Raw genomic sequence first — 16697 nt, forward strand, 5'->3', positions numbered from 1 at the left:
TTATTCTTAAGTAAATAGTCATTTGAAATATAATCCTATTTTAATGAGTAAAATTCAACCTTTAAGTACATCCCTGGAGTGAACTGGTTATAAGCCTTATCTAGATACTTTCCTACATATGATGAGTTATAGGAAAGTATCTAATAGAGTTTATAACCAAATCACAATCTGAGGTAATTGCTTATTTTTGAAACTTATTGGTCTTTACTGAGAAAATCACCTCTGTGAGAATTTGTTTAAAGAAGTGTTTTTGGTGTTTCGTGGGTTAGTTGTTGTTGCCTTAGCATACTTTTGATATTTGCATTGCTAGCCTTTAGGAGTCAAAATCATAATAATAGTTTAAATTTGGATTATAGAACTCTGTGAGTTGGTTCAAGAAAAGCTTTTAAAATAATGTATACTTAGTTTTTGTTTCTATAACATACTTTTCATGTTTGGGTTGCTAGGCTTTAGGAATTACAAGCCACAATAATAGTTAAATTTAAGTTGTATTTGTAGTTTCTTAGATCTTGTCTTAAACATGTGAAGGGGAAAGTATGCATATGCTGGGGCTACTAGAATAGTACTGACTTTCTTGGAATGTCTGCGGACAGGATATTCTCTAAACTCTAGAACATTCAGTGGCTCTGCATAAGTGTCAGTATCATTAGTCCTCTTTCCCAACCTCAGTACTTCTTACTCAGGTTTGGAATTTCCTCTTTATAAATCATATGGCTGACTAATATGTGTCCGGTGATGAAATAGTATGTGATGGATGAATAAATAGGAGTAGTTCATAGGAAAAGAGTTGATTGTGAATTTGTTCCTATACTTCCTAACCCACTGGCTGAAAAAGAGGACTGCTGGGGGTTTTGCCTCTGTTTTTTTTTAACTTACTCTTTCCTTTCTTTTTCCTATTTTTCCCCACCTTGCAGTAACACTATAAAATAGGTAATCTTGCTACCTCACTTTTACAAGTGAAGAAACTGAGGATCTTGATTTATATATATATATAGAACACCTTTATATGCCAATTTTTAAACAAAAGGGATACAAAGTAAAGAACATATTTCCTGCCCTCAAGTATTCAGTCTATTGTTGGGATATATTCAAGTGTCTGTTGAGGACCTAGGAAGGCAGTGATTGGGGTTAGAAGGAGTGACATTTACCTTCCACCCCACCTCTCCCATCCCCCAGAGCATTTCTGTCTCTCTCAGCTCTCAGGAGTCTCATTCTTTATCTGTCACTCTGTAATTATTACATGATTACTGTATGCTAGACCCTGTCAGTTGTAAACAAAACAGACACAGTTCTATCTAAGGCCACCTGATTTTTTTCAGTATTTGAGATAACTTTGGAAGATTTCTTAATTTTTCTGTTTATTGAGAAAATAGCAGTGGAAACCTGGTATAAATTTTAAAGTAGGGTATTTATAAAATACTAAATAAGAACAAAAGTTTTGTTTCCTTTTTTCTTTTTTTAAGAAAAGAAAGGAAAAAAACCTTCTTTCAAGCTTTTAAGATGTGTATTTTAGGACAAGGTTTAAAATATGTATATATAAATAAAATCAGTAAAGGTTTTTTAGCACCTGCTATTGACCACTGTTCTAGGCCCTGGACATGCAGTGATGAATAAGATAGTAAAATTTCTGTTCTCATGAATCTTACATTTTATTGGGTGAAATCAAGAGGAAATAATGAACAAACATTATAACTTCACATAATGATAAATGCTATTAAAAATAAAGGCAAAAGGAGGCAAATGATGGTGGGTATGGAGTAACCTTAATTTGGGTGTCCAGAAAAACACTGTCTTGAGAAGATGACAACTGAGCAAAGACCTGAATAATAAGAGGCCAGCCATGTGTGATGATCTGCTGGTGACACATTCCAGGCACAGTGAGCAGTAAGTGCAAAAGTTTTGGAACAGGAATGAACTAAGGATATTTGAAGAATACGAGAAGCCCAGTGTGCTGGAACTTAGGGAAGGAGAGAGAAAAGTTCAGATAGGCAGCAGTTTACGTTGGACATATTTAGCTGTGGTTAAGTAATATGATTTCATTCTAAGTGCATGGAAAGCCAGTTGTCATTTTAAGCGGAAGAATGGTATAATCTACTTTTTAAAAAAAAAATCCTCTGGCTGCTGTTGGAGAATGGACTATAGGGGAGCAGAAGTGGAAGAAGGAAAACCAGTTAGACTATTACATTAGTTCAAATGAGAAGTCAGGCTCTTACTCAGGTGATAGCAGTAGAAAATAAGTAAAAGTAGAGGTATTCAAGGTATACTTTTGAAATAAAGCCAGGAAGTCTTACTGATGGACCGAATGTGGAGGGAGAAACAAAGAGGAATAAAAAATAACTGCTAGTTTTTGGCTTGAGCACATTAACTGAAATATGGAAGATTGGAGGAGGAATAGTTTGAGGAGAAAAATCAAGATTTTAAGTTTGTGTTGCTTTAGACATCAAGTGAGATGTCAAGTAGGCAGTTAAAGATATGAATCTGAAGTTTAGTGTGAGGTTCAGTTCCAGAGATGTAAATTTGTGAGCCATCGTATCATATAGTATTAAAAACCATGGAACTAGTTGAGATCAATAGGGAAGGAGTATAAAATGAATATATATTTTATAAAGGGTTTCACACACACACATCCCCATATATCCTTGAAAATACTTGAGAAACACATCTTTTGATTTTATTATTGGTATCAGGTATATCTTTATATATTACTGTTTTCATTTAAAAAATTTATATTACCCTAACTAGCTAAATATTTTATATTGACTTTTGTTAAAGTTTTGCTATTAATAAATACATAGTATGGGCTTACAGAACATTCCAGCCACAACAGAGTATACTTCTCCATTGCATATGGAACATTCTCCAGAACAGACCCCACATTAGGCTGTAAAACAAGCCTCAATAGATTTAAAAGGATTGAAATCATACAAAGTATGTTCTTTGACTATAAAGGAATTAAATTAGAAATAAATATCAAAAGAAATTTGAAAAGTTCACAATTATGTGAAATTAAATAGCGTGCTCTTTAAATAACCAAAGGGTAAAAGAGAAAAATCACAAAGAAAATATTTTGAGCTGAATTAAAATGAAAGCACAGCATACCAAAAATTATGGTACTCTGCTAAAGCAGTGTTTAGAGGGAAATTAATAGCTATAATATAATGTTTCTGTCTCAATATAAATTTAAAATGAAATATATTATTTAAATAAATTCTATTAAAAGTTACTGTAATTTTAAAATATTTTATACATAAAAGACAGCCTGTATTAAAAAATATCTCAAACTGCTAACCTAAACTTCAGTCTTAAGAAACTAGAAACAGAAGAGCCTACTAAACTCAAAGCAAGCAGAAGGGAGGAAATAATAAAGAGTAGAGCAAAAAATGAATGAAATAAAGAATTAAAAAAAATTTTTTTGACTATTGGTTCAAAAGTTCTATGTAATAGATAATTAAAGTTAACAGTGTGGATTGGGAAGCTTTCTCGCATTACAGTTTTGATATCATTAGATTATTTCACACTTATTAGAAGGCCTCTAGTTGGTACTATAGCTTTAGTACTAGAGATGGTAATCTAATCAGACTAAATCTACCCTCAAAGAAGCTCTTTGGTTGGTGAAAGAGAGAAAACATGTATACAAAAGCTACAAGAAAAATGATCAGTAATATAATAAAGGAAATGCAGTGGTCATATTATCCAAGATAATAAGTATAATTGCTGATCTGACAAATCCGATGGTGAATCAAATACACTATTTATTAACATGTGGTCACTGTAGATTGAGTATGTAAGTACAGACGATGAACAACGAAATGACTGTGAGAATCAGGGAAAGCTCAAAAGAAGAGATGGTTCTTGGTGAGTAGAGACATGCCCACTGCAGAGAAAGTAAAAGAGCATTCATGAAGTATTTGTAAAATCTTAGTTGTAAATCTAGTCCATTCTCAGAGAAACCTGAGTAATGGAGCCATGATCTAAACCCAGGACTTTCGATTTTATAACCAGTGTTTTTTTAAACTAGTATGTCAAATTAAGCTCCTTCCTTTTAAAATCTACTCCTCCTTCAACATTTCTTCGTTCTGTTAATGGCACTGTTATTCAAGCTCAATCCTTTGGAGTCGTATTTGACATTTTCCTCTCCTTTGCCACTGTTTCATAGCCCTTTCATTTCTCATGTCCTCTTTATTCTACTTCTGTATATTGATCATGCTTCATACAACTTTGATAAGCTCCTTTATTAGTTCTAATAGAATTTTGGTTATTTGTAGGTTGTATGTAGGGTTTTCCATATACAGGACTTTGTTGTTGTCTGCAAATAAAGACAGTTTTACTTCTTTTTTTCTAATATGTAGGCATTTAGTTTCTTTTCCTCACTTTTTGCACTGGCTAGAACATCCCATACAATGTCAAATAGAAGTGGCAAGAGCAGACATCCTTGCCTTCTTCCCCATCTAATGACAAAAGCATTCAGTCTTTCACCATAAAGTATGTTGATTCTAATTAAGTGTTTCATAGATGACTTTTATTGGGCTGAGGAAATTGCCCTTTTATAAAAAAAAAAAAATCATGAATGCGTGTTGGATTTTGATGCTTCTTAAAAAAATCTTTTAGTTGCTAATATGACTTTTATCTTTTGTTCCAATAATATGTTATGATATGTTAATTTGATTTTTGGGTTCTATACTAGCCTGCCTTCCTGGGGGACTTCCATTACATATCTTTTGGAATGATCGATGTTCTCCCCCAGGTCTCTGAGCTCTGTGCATTTTTCTCTGATTATCTTTCTCTGTGTTCTACTCTATTTCTTTATTTAGATTTCTTGTTATTTGACTCATTGTTATCATGTTTCCCTTTAATTATTTCAACACAGCAAGCACCCTGTTAAAACAGCTGTCCAAACTATGTGGGATAAGAGCATGGAGCAGCCTTAGGCAAGAATGACACGGACTCTCACAGTTCTTACGTAAAGTTTGTAATGACTAAGGTTTCTTTTTTTTTTTTTTTAATTCAATTTTATTGAGATATATTCACATACCATACAATCATCCAAAGTGTACAATCAGTTGTTCACAGTACCATCATATAGTTGTGCATTCATCACCCCAATCTATTTTTGAACATTTTCCTTATACCAGAAAAAGTGAAAATAAGAATTAAAAAAAAAAGTAAAAAAGAACACCCAAATCATCCCCTCCCCACCCTATTTTTCTTTTAGTTTTTTGTCCCCATATTTCTACTCATGCATCCATATACTGGATAATGGGAGTGTGATCCACAAGATGTTCACAATCACACTGTCACCCCTTGTAAGCTGCATTGCTGTACAATCGTCTTCAAGAGTCAAGGCTACTGGGTTGCAGTTAGATAGTTTCAGGTATTTACTTCTAGTTATTTCAGTGCATTAAAACCTAAAAAGGGTTATCTATATAGTGCATAAGAATGCCCACCAGAGTGACCTCTTGACTCCATTTGGAATCTCTCAGCCACTGAAACTTTGTTTCGTTTCATTTCACATCCCAGTTTTGGTCAAGAAGATGTTGTCAATCCCACAATGTCGGGTCTAGATTGATTCCTGGGAGTCATATCCTGTGTTGCCAAGGAGATTTACACCCCTGGGAGTCAGACCCCACGTAGGGAGGAGGACAGTGAGTTCACCTGCCCAGTTGGCTTAGCTAGAGAGAGAGGGCCACATCTGAGCAACAAAGAGGTACTCAGGGGGAGACTTAGGCACAATTATAAGCAGGTTTAGCCTCTCTTTTGCAGTAAAGAACTTCATAAGGGCAAGTCCCATGATAGAGGGCTCAGGATATCAAACTGCCAGTCCTCAGTGTTTGTGAGAACATCAACAACCATTAAGGTGAGGAAGCCCATCACTTCTGCATTTTCCCCCACTTCAGGGGAACCCTGCATATATATTTTTATTCTCTCGATATCTAAGTTTTTAATAACTAAACAATTGTCTATATAGTTTTCCTTAGTCATTTCCCAGAGCCCTAAAATTGTTCTTTTTGACAATTTTGTCTCATTTTATAGTTGTTTTTGAGAGGAAGATTTAACAGCCTTCTCACTCCACCTTTGCCAGGTATCTTGCCACAAATATTTTATCATCTGTTTTCTTCTAGAATTTTTATAGTTTTTGATTTTTCTTTTAGTTTTGTGAAACATTTTGAGTTAAATTTGTATTTGTTTTAAGGTGAGCTGTGAGTTTTATTTTTTACCATGTGGGTATCTAGTTCCCACAACATTTATTGAAAAGTCAACTCCTTCTTTATATCCCCTTCTTCAAAAATTATGTTTGGGTCTATTTCTAGACTTTCTCTTTTGTCCCATTATGACTGTCCTTATAACATTAACACACTCTCTTGTTCACAGTAGCTTTATAAACAGTCTTGAAATCAGGCAGTGTAAATGGGCCACTTCGTGCTTTTTAAATTGTTGGGCATTTCCATACAAATTTTGGAATCATTTTGTCAATTTCTATTTTTAAAATTGTCTTCTGGGATTTTGATTTGGATTGCTTTGCATCTGTACATCAATTTGGAGACAATTGACATTATAATAACAAGTCTTCTAGTCCATGAACATGGTATCTTTCCATTTTAATTGGTTTTTGTATGATTTCTCTCAGCGGAGTTTTCTAGTTTTCTTTGTACAGGTTTTATACATATTTTGTTAAGTTTATCCTTAAATATTTAATGTTTTTGGATGCTATTGTGAATGACATTTTAAAATTTTGTTGTCCATTGTTTCATTTCTAATATTTGTAAGTGCAATAATTTTGTTAGATTGCCCTTTTGGTTTGCAATCTTGTGGTTTGCTCTTTAAATTCTTGTAGTGTAGGTTTGCAGTTGGTTAATTCTCCTAGGATTAGTTTAACTGAAAAAAGTCTTTGATTTTCCTTCATTTACAAAAGGTATTTTCACTCATTATAGAATTTTATATTGGCCATTTTATTTTCTTTCAGCACTTTAGCAATGGTGGTCCACTGTTTTCTCATTTGCATTATCTGTGTTGAGAAGTTTGTAATCATTTTTATCTTGTTTCCCTTTATATAATATGTTCTTTTTTTTCCTCTGACTTCTTTTAGGATTTTCTTTTTATCAATGACTTGCAGCAATTTTATTGTGATAGTCATAGCAGGCTTTTTGTTTGTTTGTTTGTTTTAATCCTGCTTGTGATTCATTGAGATTCTTGAATCTGTGCGTTTTATTTTTTTCCATCAAATTTGGAAAATTTCCAGCCATTGTTTCTTCAGATACCCTCCTTTGCCCACTTCTCTCTTGAGACTCAAACTATCATGTTACACTACCTACTGTCGTACCACAGGTCACTGACGCTGCATATTTGTTGTTTTGTTTTGTCTTTTTCTCTCCTTTTCACTTTTGCTTCATTTTTCAGTTTATATTTCTATATTGTCATATTCCTTAATCTTTTCTTCTGAAGTGTCAAATCTTCTGTAAGTTCTGTTCAGTGAATTTTCCATTTTTGATACTATATTTTTCAATTCTAGAAATTCCGTTTGGTTCTTTTTTTAATGTATAGCCTCTATTTTCTCATTATATTCATGGTTCCCTTTAAATCCTTGGGCATATTTATAATACCTGTTTTAAAGTCTTTGTTTGCTCATTGTATTATTGCTGTCATTTATGGGTCTTTTTTTATTTACTGATTTTGTTGTGTTTATGAGTCATGTTTTTCTGCCTTTTTGTATATCTACTAATTTTTTATTTAGTGCTGGGCAGTGGATTTTTATGTGTTTTTGAGTATCTAGATTTTGTTCTTTTCCTTTAAAGTGTACTAAAGTTTGTTTTGGCTGATAGCCAAGTTACTTTTGGATTAGTTTGAGACTTTTGATGCTTTTTTTTTTTTTTATCTTCATTTTATTGAGATATATTCATATACCACGCAGTCATACAAAACAAATCGTACTTTCGATTGTTCACAGTACCATTACATAGTTGTACATTCATCACCCAAATCAATCCCTGACACCTTCATTAGCACACACACAAGAATAACAAGAATAATAATTAGAGTGAAAAAGAGCAATTGAAGTAAAAAAGAACACTGGGTACCTTTGTCTGTTTGTTTCCTTCCCCTATTTTTCTACTCATCCATCCATAAACTAGACAAAGTGGAGTGTGGTCCTTACGGCTTTCCCAATCCCCTTGTCACCCCTCATAAGCTACATTTTTATACAACTGTCTTCGAGATTCATGGGTTCTGGGTTGTAGTTTGATAGTTTCAGGTATCCACCACCAGCTACCCCAATTCTTTAGAACCTAAAAAGGGTTGTCTAAAGTGTGCGTAAGAGTGCCCACCAGAGTGACCTCTCGGCTCCTTTTGGATTCTCTCTGCCACTGAAGCTTATTTCATTTCCTTTCACATCCCCCTTTTGGTCAAGAAGATGTTCTCCGTCCCACGATGCCAGGTCTACATTCCTCCCTGGGAGTCACATTCCACGTTACCAGGGAGATTCACTCCCCTGGGTGTCTGATCCCACGTAGGGGGAAGGGCAGTGATTTCACCTTTCAAGTTGGCTTAGCTAGAGAGACAGGGCCACATCTGAGCAACAAAGAGGCATTCGGGAGGAGGCTCTTAGGCACAACCATAGGGAGGCCTAGCCTCTCCTTTGCAGCAACCGTCTTCCCAAGGGTAAAACCTGTGGTAGAGGGCTCAACCCATCAAACCACCAGTCCCCTATGTCTGTGGTCATGTTAGCAACCATGGAGGTGGGGTAGGCGAATACCCCTGCATTCTCCACAGGCTCCTCAAGGGGGCACTGCATCTTTTTTTTTTCCCTTGGTTTTTTTTTTTTTTTTTTTTAACTTTCCCTTCTTTTTTAAATCAACTGTATGAAAAAAAAGTTAAAAAGAAAACAAACATACAATAAAAGAACATTTCAAAGAGACCATAACAAGGGAGTAAGAAAAAGACAACTAACCTAAGATAACTGCTTAACTTCCAACATGTTCCTACTTTACCTCAAGAAAGTTACCTAATATAGCAACATTTCTGTGAACTTGTTCCTACTATATCCATCAGAAATTAACAGACCATAGTCATTCCTGGGCATCCCCAGAACGTTAAATAGCTTATCTGTTCTTCTTGGATTATTGTTCCCCCTTCCTTAATTGCTCTCTATTGCTAGTTCCCCTACATTCTACATTATAAGCCATTTGTTTTATATTTTTCAAAGTTCACATTAGTGGTAGCATATAATATTTCTCTTTTTGTGCCTGGCTTATTTCGCTTAGCATTATGTCTTCAAGGTTCATCCATGTTGTCATATGTTTCACGAGATCGTTCCTTCTTACTGCCGCGTAGTATTCCATCGTGTGTATATACCACATTTTATTTATCCACTCATCTGTTGAAGGACATTTCGGTTGTTTCCATCTTTTGGCAATTGTGAATAATGCTGCTATGAACATTGGCGTGCAGATATCTGTTCGTGTCACTGCTTTCCGATCTTCCGGGTATATACCGAGAAGTGCAATCGCTGGGTCGAATGGTAACTATATCTAGTTTTCTAAGGAACTGCCAGACTGACTTCCAGAGTGGCTGAACCATTAAACAGTCCCACCAACAGTGAATAAGAGTTCCAATTTCTCCACATCCCCTCCAGCATTTGTAGTTTCCTGTTTGTTTAATGGCAGCCATTCTAACCGGTGTTAGATGGTATCTCATTGTGGTCTTAATTTGCATCTCTCTAATAGCTAGTGAAGCTGAACATTTTTTCATGTGTTTCTTGGCCATTTGTATTTCCTCTTCAGAGAACTGTCTTTTCATATCTTTTGCCCATTTTATAATTGGGCTGTCTGTACTATTGTCATTGAGTTGTAGGATTTCTTTGTATATGCAAGATATCAGTCTTTTGTCAGATACATGGTTTCCAAAAATTTTTTCCCATTGAGTTGGCTGCCTCTTTACCTTCTTGAGAAATTCCTTTGAAGTGCAGAAACTTCTAAGCTTGAGGAGTTCCCATTTATCTATTTTCTCTTTTGTTGCTTGTGCTTTGGGTGTAAAGTCTAGGAAGTGGCCGCCTAATACAAGGTCTTGAAGATGTTTTCCTACATTATCTTCTAGGAGTTTTATGGTACTTTCTTTTATATTGAGATCTTTGGTCCATTTTGAGTTAATTTTTGTGTAGGGGGTGAGGTAGGGGTCCTCTTTCATTCTTTTGGATATGGATATCCAACTCTCCCAGCCCCATTTGTTGAAAAGACCATTGTGACTCAGTTCAGTGACTTTGGGGGCCTTATCAAAGATCAGTCGGCCATAGATCTGAGGGTCTATCTCTGAATTCTCAATTCGATTCCATTGATCTATATGTCTATCTTTGTGCCAGTACCATGCTGTTTTGGCAACTGTGGCTTTATAATAAGCTTCAAAGTCAGGGAGTGTAAGTCCTCCCACTTCGTTTTTCTTTTTTAGAGTGTCTTTAGCAATTCGAGGCATCTTCCCTTCCCAAATAAATTTGATAACTAGCTTTTCCAAGTCTGCAAAGTAGGTTGTTGGAATTTTGATTGGGATTGCATTGAATCTGTAGATGAGTTTGGGTAGAATTGACATCGTAATGACATTTAGTCTTCCTATCCATGAACATGGAATATTTTTCCATCTTTTAAGGTCCCCTTCTATTTCTTTTAGTAGAGTTATGTAGTTTTCTTTCTATAGGTCTTTTACATCTTTGGTTAAGTTTATTCCTAGGTACTTGATTTTTTTAGTTGCTATTGAAAATGGTATCTTTTTCTTGAGTGTCTCTTCAGTTTGTTCATTTCTAGCATATAGAAACATTACTGACTTATGTGCATTAACCTTGTATCCCGCTACTTTGCTAAATTTGTTTATTAGCTCTAGTAGCTGTATTGTCGATTTCTCAGGGTTTTGTAGATATAAGATCATATCATCTGCAAACAATGACAGTTTTACTTCTTCTTTTCCAATTTGGATGCCTTTTATTTCTTTGTCTTGCCGGATTGCCCTGGCTAGCACTTCCAGCACAATGTTGAATAACAGTGGTGATAGCGGGCATCCTTGTCTTGTTCCTGATCTTAGAGGGAAGGCTTTCAGTCTCTCTCCATTGAGTACTATGCTGGCTGTGGGTTTTTCATATATGCTCTTTATCATGTTGAGGAAGTTTCCTTCAATTCCTACCTTTTGAAGTGTTTTTATCAAAAAGGGATGTTGGATTTTGTCAAATGCTTTTTCAGCATCTATTGAGATGATCAATTGATTTTTCCCTTTTGACTTGTTAATGTGTTGTAATACATTGATTGATTTTCTTATGTTGAACCATCCTTGCATGCCTGGAATGAACCCCACTTGGTCATGGTGTATGATTTTTTTAATGTGTCTTTGGATTCGATTTGCAAGTATTTTGTTGAGGATTTTTGCATCTATATTCATTAGGGAGATTGGCCGGTAGTTTTCCTTTTTTGTAGCATCTTTGCCTGGTTTTGGTATTAGATTGATGTTAGCTTCATAAAATGAGTTAGGTAGTATTCCATTTTCTTCAATGTTTTGAAAGAGTTTGAGTAAGATTGGTGTCAGTTCTTTCTGGAAAGTTTGGTAGAATTCCCCTGTGAAGCCATCTGGCCCTGGGCATTTATTTGTGGGAAGAGTTTTGATGACTGATTGGATCTCTTTGCTTGTGATGGGTTGGTTGAGGTCTTCTATTTCTTCTCTGGTCAGTCTAGGTTGTTCATATGTTTCCAGGAAATTGTCCATTTCCTCTACATTATCCAGTTTGTTGCCATACAGTTGTTCATAGTATCCTCTTATAATTTTTTTAATTTCTTCAGGATCTGCAGTTATGTCACCTTTTTCATTCATTATTTTGTTTATATGGGTCTTCTCTCTTTTTGATTTTGTCAGTCTAGCTAGGGGCTTGTCAATCTTGTTGATCTTCTCAAAGAACCAACTTTTGGTGATATTTATCCTCTCTATTGTTTTTTTGTTCTCTATGTCATTTATTTCTGCTTTAATCCTTGCTATTTCTTTTCTTCTACTTGGTTTAGGATTGGTTTGCTGTTCATTTTCTAGCTTCTTCAGTTGATCCATTAGTTCTTTGATTTTGGCTCTTTCTTCCTTTTTAATATATGCGTTTAGTGCTATAAATTTCCCCCTCAGCACTGCTTTTGCTGCATCCCATAGGTTTTGGTATGTTGTGTTCACATTTTCATTCGTTTCTATATATTCAGCAATTTCTCTTGCTATTTCTTCTTTAACCCACTGATTGTTTAGGAGTGTGTTGTTTAACCTCCAGGTATTTGTGAATTTTCTAAGTCTCTGATGGTTATTGACTTCTAATTGTATTCCATTGTGGTCAGAGAATGTGCTTTGAATAATTTCAATCTTTTTAAATTTATTGAGGCTTGTTTTATGTCCCAGCATATGATCTATTCTGGAGAAAGTTCCGTGAGCACTAGAAAAGTATGTGTATCCTGGTGATTTGGGATGTAATTCCTGTATATGTCTGTTAAATCTAATTCATTTATCAGATTGTTTAGGTTTTCAGTTTCCTTATTGGTCTTCTGTCTGGTTGATCTATCTATAGGAGAGAGTGATGTGTTGAAGTCTCCCACAATTATTGTGGAAACATCAATTGCTTCCTTTAGTTTTGCCAGTGTTTCTCTCATGTATTTTGTGGCAACTTGGTTGGGTGCATAGACATTTACGATTGTTATTTCTTCTTGCTGAATTGCCCCTTTTATTAGTACGTAGTGTCCTTCTTTGTCTCTCAAAACTTCCCTGCATTTGAAGTCTATTTTATCTGAGATTAATATTGCTACACCTGCTTTCTTTTGGCTGTAGCTTGCATGAAATATTTTTTTCCATCCTTTCACTTTCAGTTTCTTTGTGTCCCTGTGTCTAAGATGAGTCTCTTGTATGCAACATATTGATGGTTCATTTTTTTTGATCCATTCTGCGAATCTATATCTTTTAATTGGGGAGTTTAATCCATTTACATTCAACGTTATAACCGTGAAGGCATTTCTTGAATCAGCCATCTTATCCTTTGGTTTATGTTTGTCATATTTTTCCCCTCTGTCTATTAATATCCTTTATTGTACCCATACCGAATGTCTTTAGTAGTGAACCTTTCTCCAAGTCTCTCTGTCCTTTCTTTGTTTCTCTGTCTGTAGGGCTCCCTTTAGTATCTCCAGTAGGGCAGGTCTCTTGTTAGCAAATTCTCTCAGCATTTCTTTGTCTGTGAAAAATTTAAGCTCTCCCTCAAATTTGAAGGAGAGCTTTGCTGGATAAAGTATTCTTGGCTGGAAATTTTTCTCACTCAGAATTTTAAATATATCGTGCCACTGCCTTCTTGCCTCCATGGTGGCTGCTGTGTAGTCACTACTTAGTCTTATGCTGTTTCCTTTGTATGTGGTGAATTGCTTTTCTCTTGCTGCTTTCAGAACTTGCTCCTTCTCTTCTGTGTTTGACAGTGTGATCAGTATATGTCTCGGAGTGGGTTTATTGGGATTTATTCTATTTGGAGTTCGCTGAGCATTTATGATTTGTGTATTTATGTTGTTTAGAAGATTTGGGAAGTTTTCCCCAACAATTTCTTTGAATACTCTTCCTAGACCTTTACCCTTTTCTTCCCCTTCTGGGACACCAATGAGTCTTATATTTGGACGTTTCATATCATCTATCATATCCCTGAGGTCCATTTCGATTTTTTCAATTTTTTTCCCCATTCTTTCTTTTATGCTTTCATTTTCCATTCTGTCATCTTCCAGGTCACTGATTCGTTGTTCAACTTCCTCTAGTCTTGTACTATGAGTGTCCAGAATCTTTTTAATTTGGTCAACAGTTTCTTTAATTTCAATAAGATCATCCATTTTTTTATTTAGTCTTGCAATGTCTTCTTTATGCTCTTCTAGGGTCTTCTTGATTTCCTTTGTATCCCGTACTATGGTCTCATTGTTCATCTTTAGTTCTTTGAGTAGCTGCTCTAGGTGCTGTGTCTCTTCTGGTCTTTTGATTTGGGTGCTTGGGCTTGGGTTATCCATATCGTCTGTTTTTTTCATATGCTTTATAATTTTCTGTTGTTTTTGGCCTTGTGGCATTTGCTGAACTTGATAGGGTTCTTTTAGGATTTGTAGACCAATTGAAGTCCTTATCTCTAATTTATCAGATCTACAGCTTCGTGGAGTACACTTTCTCTAACTAACCAGCAGGTGGCGTCCACGAGCCACCTGTTCTCCACAAGCCAGTTCTCCCCTGCTTAGCCTTTTTGGTGAGTGGGGGAGTGAGTCTTGTGGGGTCCAATTGGTGTACCAAGTTTGCGTGTTAGTTGGTGTTGCCTGCCCTGTATATGGGGCGTGTTTCTGGGCAGTCAGGGAGTGGGGGGTGGCTCTAACAATCAAATCTCCCTGGTGATCCTGGAGTTTTAAAGCTGCTGCAATAGTCTAATCCTTCAGTTCAGTCCTGCCACAGTTTGTCTCTGCCACTGACCCACAAGTCCTTGGTATTGGCGTATGGCTCCTGAGGCTTGCAAGTGGGCCCCTCTTCCAGGCCGTGCACCCCGGGTCCTCTGTTGAGGGATGACTGTGCTATGCCACAGGTGAGTGCCGTCCCCCCAGGGCAGTTCTGGGCTGCTGGGCTGTGTAGGGAGGCTCCCAGTCTGCTGAAATGATGGCTGAATGGGGCTTTGTTAATTCACACTGCTCTACCTTCCCAACTCTGGGACAATCAGCTGAGGTTGCAGGGAAGGCTAATGTCCACGCCCAGTTTTGTGGTGTGTGCCTGGTATTTGAAGCACTTCCGTCACACTGGGTTGTCTGGGGCAGTTCTGGGCTATGGGGCTGGCGATGGGCAGGAGTGTTTCCTGTCCACCAGGATGATGGCTGTGAGCGGACACCCCCCTTTTCTTGGGAAGTTGTGTTTAGTGAATTTTCTCAGCCACTGGATTATTGCGTTTTGTCTCAGAGCTCTCCTAGTTCTGCTCTTGACTTGACCTGCCCAAATAGCAAGTCTTTGAAGCTCTCTGTATTGGGCTTCTTAGAGTAATTATTTTAGAAAAAGAAAAAAGGATAAAAAAAAAAAAAAAAAAACAATCAAACAAAAAAAAAACGGTCCCTCCTCAGAGATCTAATGGGTTATTGAAATGCTAAGAGACAAAGCAACCAGGGCCATTAAGGAAAGGTCCACAGGGCAGAGAGATCAGCTTTTCTTCTGGATTTGCATATGCGCCTCAGGGCCCTTCCCCTTTCTATGTTCACCAGAACTCCAAAAATCCTCTGCTTTTATTTTGGAGTTTTTCGTGTTGTTTTTTTTCTATGCCTGTCTCCTCTCTGCTGGGCTGGCTGCTCTCAGATTCTCTGGTGTCTGGTCTCAGTCTATCTATGGTTGGAGTTTGAATCAGTAGAATGAGTTTCCAATAAGGGCTGCCACTGCAGTTCTCTCTTCTCCTTCCAGGAGCTGACAGCCCCTCCTCCCCCGGGACTGAGCCTGGCAGGGAGGGGCGCGGGTCCCCTGGCCGCAAAAACTTACAGATTTCGCTGATCTCAGCAGTTCCACGTTTTCATGAGTGTTGTATGAAGTATGCCCAAAGTCAGATTGCTCTGTGGTGTCCAGTCCACGCAGTTCCTGGCTTTCTACCTACTTTCCTGGAGGAGTAACTAAAACATACAGCTCACCAGTCTGCCATCTTGCCCCACCTCCTTGAGGCTTTTTTAAAGCTTTGTTTGTACGTGTCTACAATGGCATTTACCCTAGAACAAGTTAAGTTTAATGCTAAGATACTACTCCTTTGGCATTTATACTTCATTCTTCAGGTGTTCACTAAGTTCTTTCAAGTTTGGTTAGAATAGGATCCTCTCCTAGCCAGTGAAAGCTCCATGGTTGTTCTTTGCCTAGCCTCATAGAGTTTTACTGTATACATTTACAGTGTAGTATTCTGCAACAGACTCAGACTCTTCATAGTTGCTTGGGTAGATTTTGAAAATCTTTCTTTATTTTCCTTCCATTTTGTATTTTCCACCCTCAAACACCGATCTCTGTCTCTTTAATTCAGTAATACTGGCCATGCTCTGCTTGGGTTTCCCTTTCCTGCACCACTGTCCAGAAGTTGCCTCCAGGCTGAAAGCCAGACTGAACCTAGGAATCATCTTATTTGTTTCTCTTCTCTCAGGTATAACATTCTGTGCTCTTTGTTGTCCAATTTCTAAAAAAGTTGCTCGGTATATTTTGTCCAGGTGTGTAGCTATTTAAGGTGGGAAATCTGCTCCAGGACCACCAGATATTCCAATGTAGTCTCTTGTGGAAGTCCCTTAACACCTATTTTAAGGATCCAATAAAATATATAGGCCCATTCATCCTCTCTTTATTTTCTACTGAATTATTTTCCACCATTCTCCCCCAAAATTAATTCAAACTTCGTTTGGTCAAGCTTCTCAATCCACATCTTCTTCCCTCTCTATCAGCACATGATCTCACCTAGTGCTTCTCTGGAAAATAGAAAGATACAGTGTAGCTACTCCACCAAATTAACACACCTCTTATCCCCACACATTTGCACCTGTTCTTACCTTCCTTCCCTTTTCTCTCAGCAGTAGAGATGTCCTTCTGCCTATCAGAAGTCTGATTTCCCTGTCTAGGTTCTGGATCTCATCTCTTCCTATGTTAGAATTCACTTCATCATTTATTCTTTCTCCTGTTTTTTTGCTTTCTTTTATTTTCTACTGGTC

General features: G+C 36.8%; 1 protein-coding gene across 5 annotated transcripts in view; it reads left to right on the forward strand.

Annotated features, from left to right (window-relative positions):
• RFX7 (regulatory factor X7) overlaps window positions 1-16697 on the forward strand; it is a 244792-nt gene that overhangs the window by 166806 nt on the left and 61289 nt on the right. The gene's annotated exons all lie outside the window — the stretch shown is intronic.

Source organism: Choloepus didactylus, chromosome 4, assembly GCF_015220235.1.
Source record: "Choloepus didactylus isolate mChoDid1 chromosome 4, mChoDid1.pri, whole genome shotgun sequence".
NCBI lineage: Eukaryota > Metazoa > Chordata > Mammalia > Pilosa > Megalonychidae > Choloepus > Choloepus didactylus.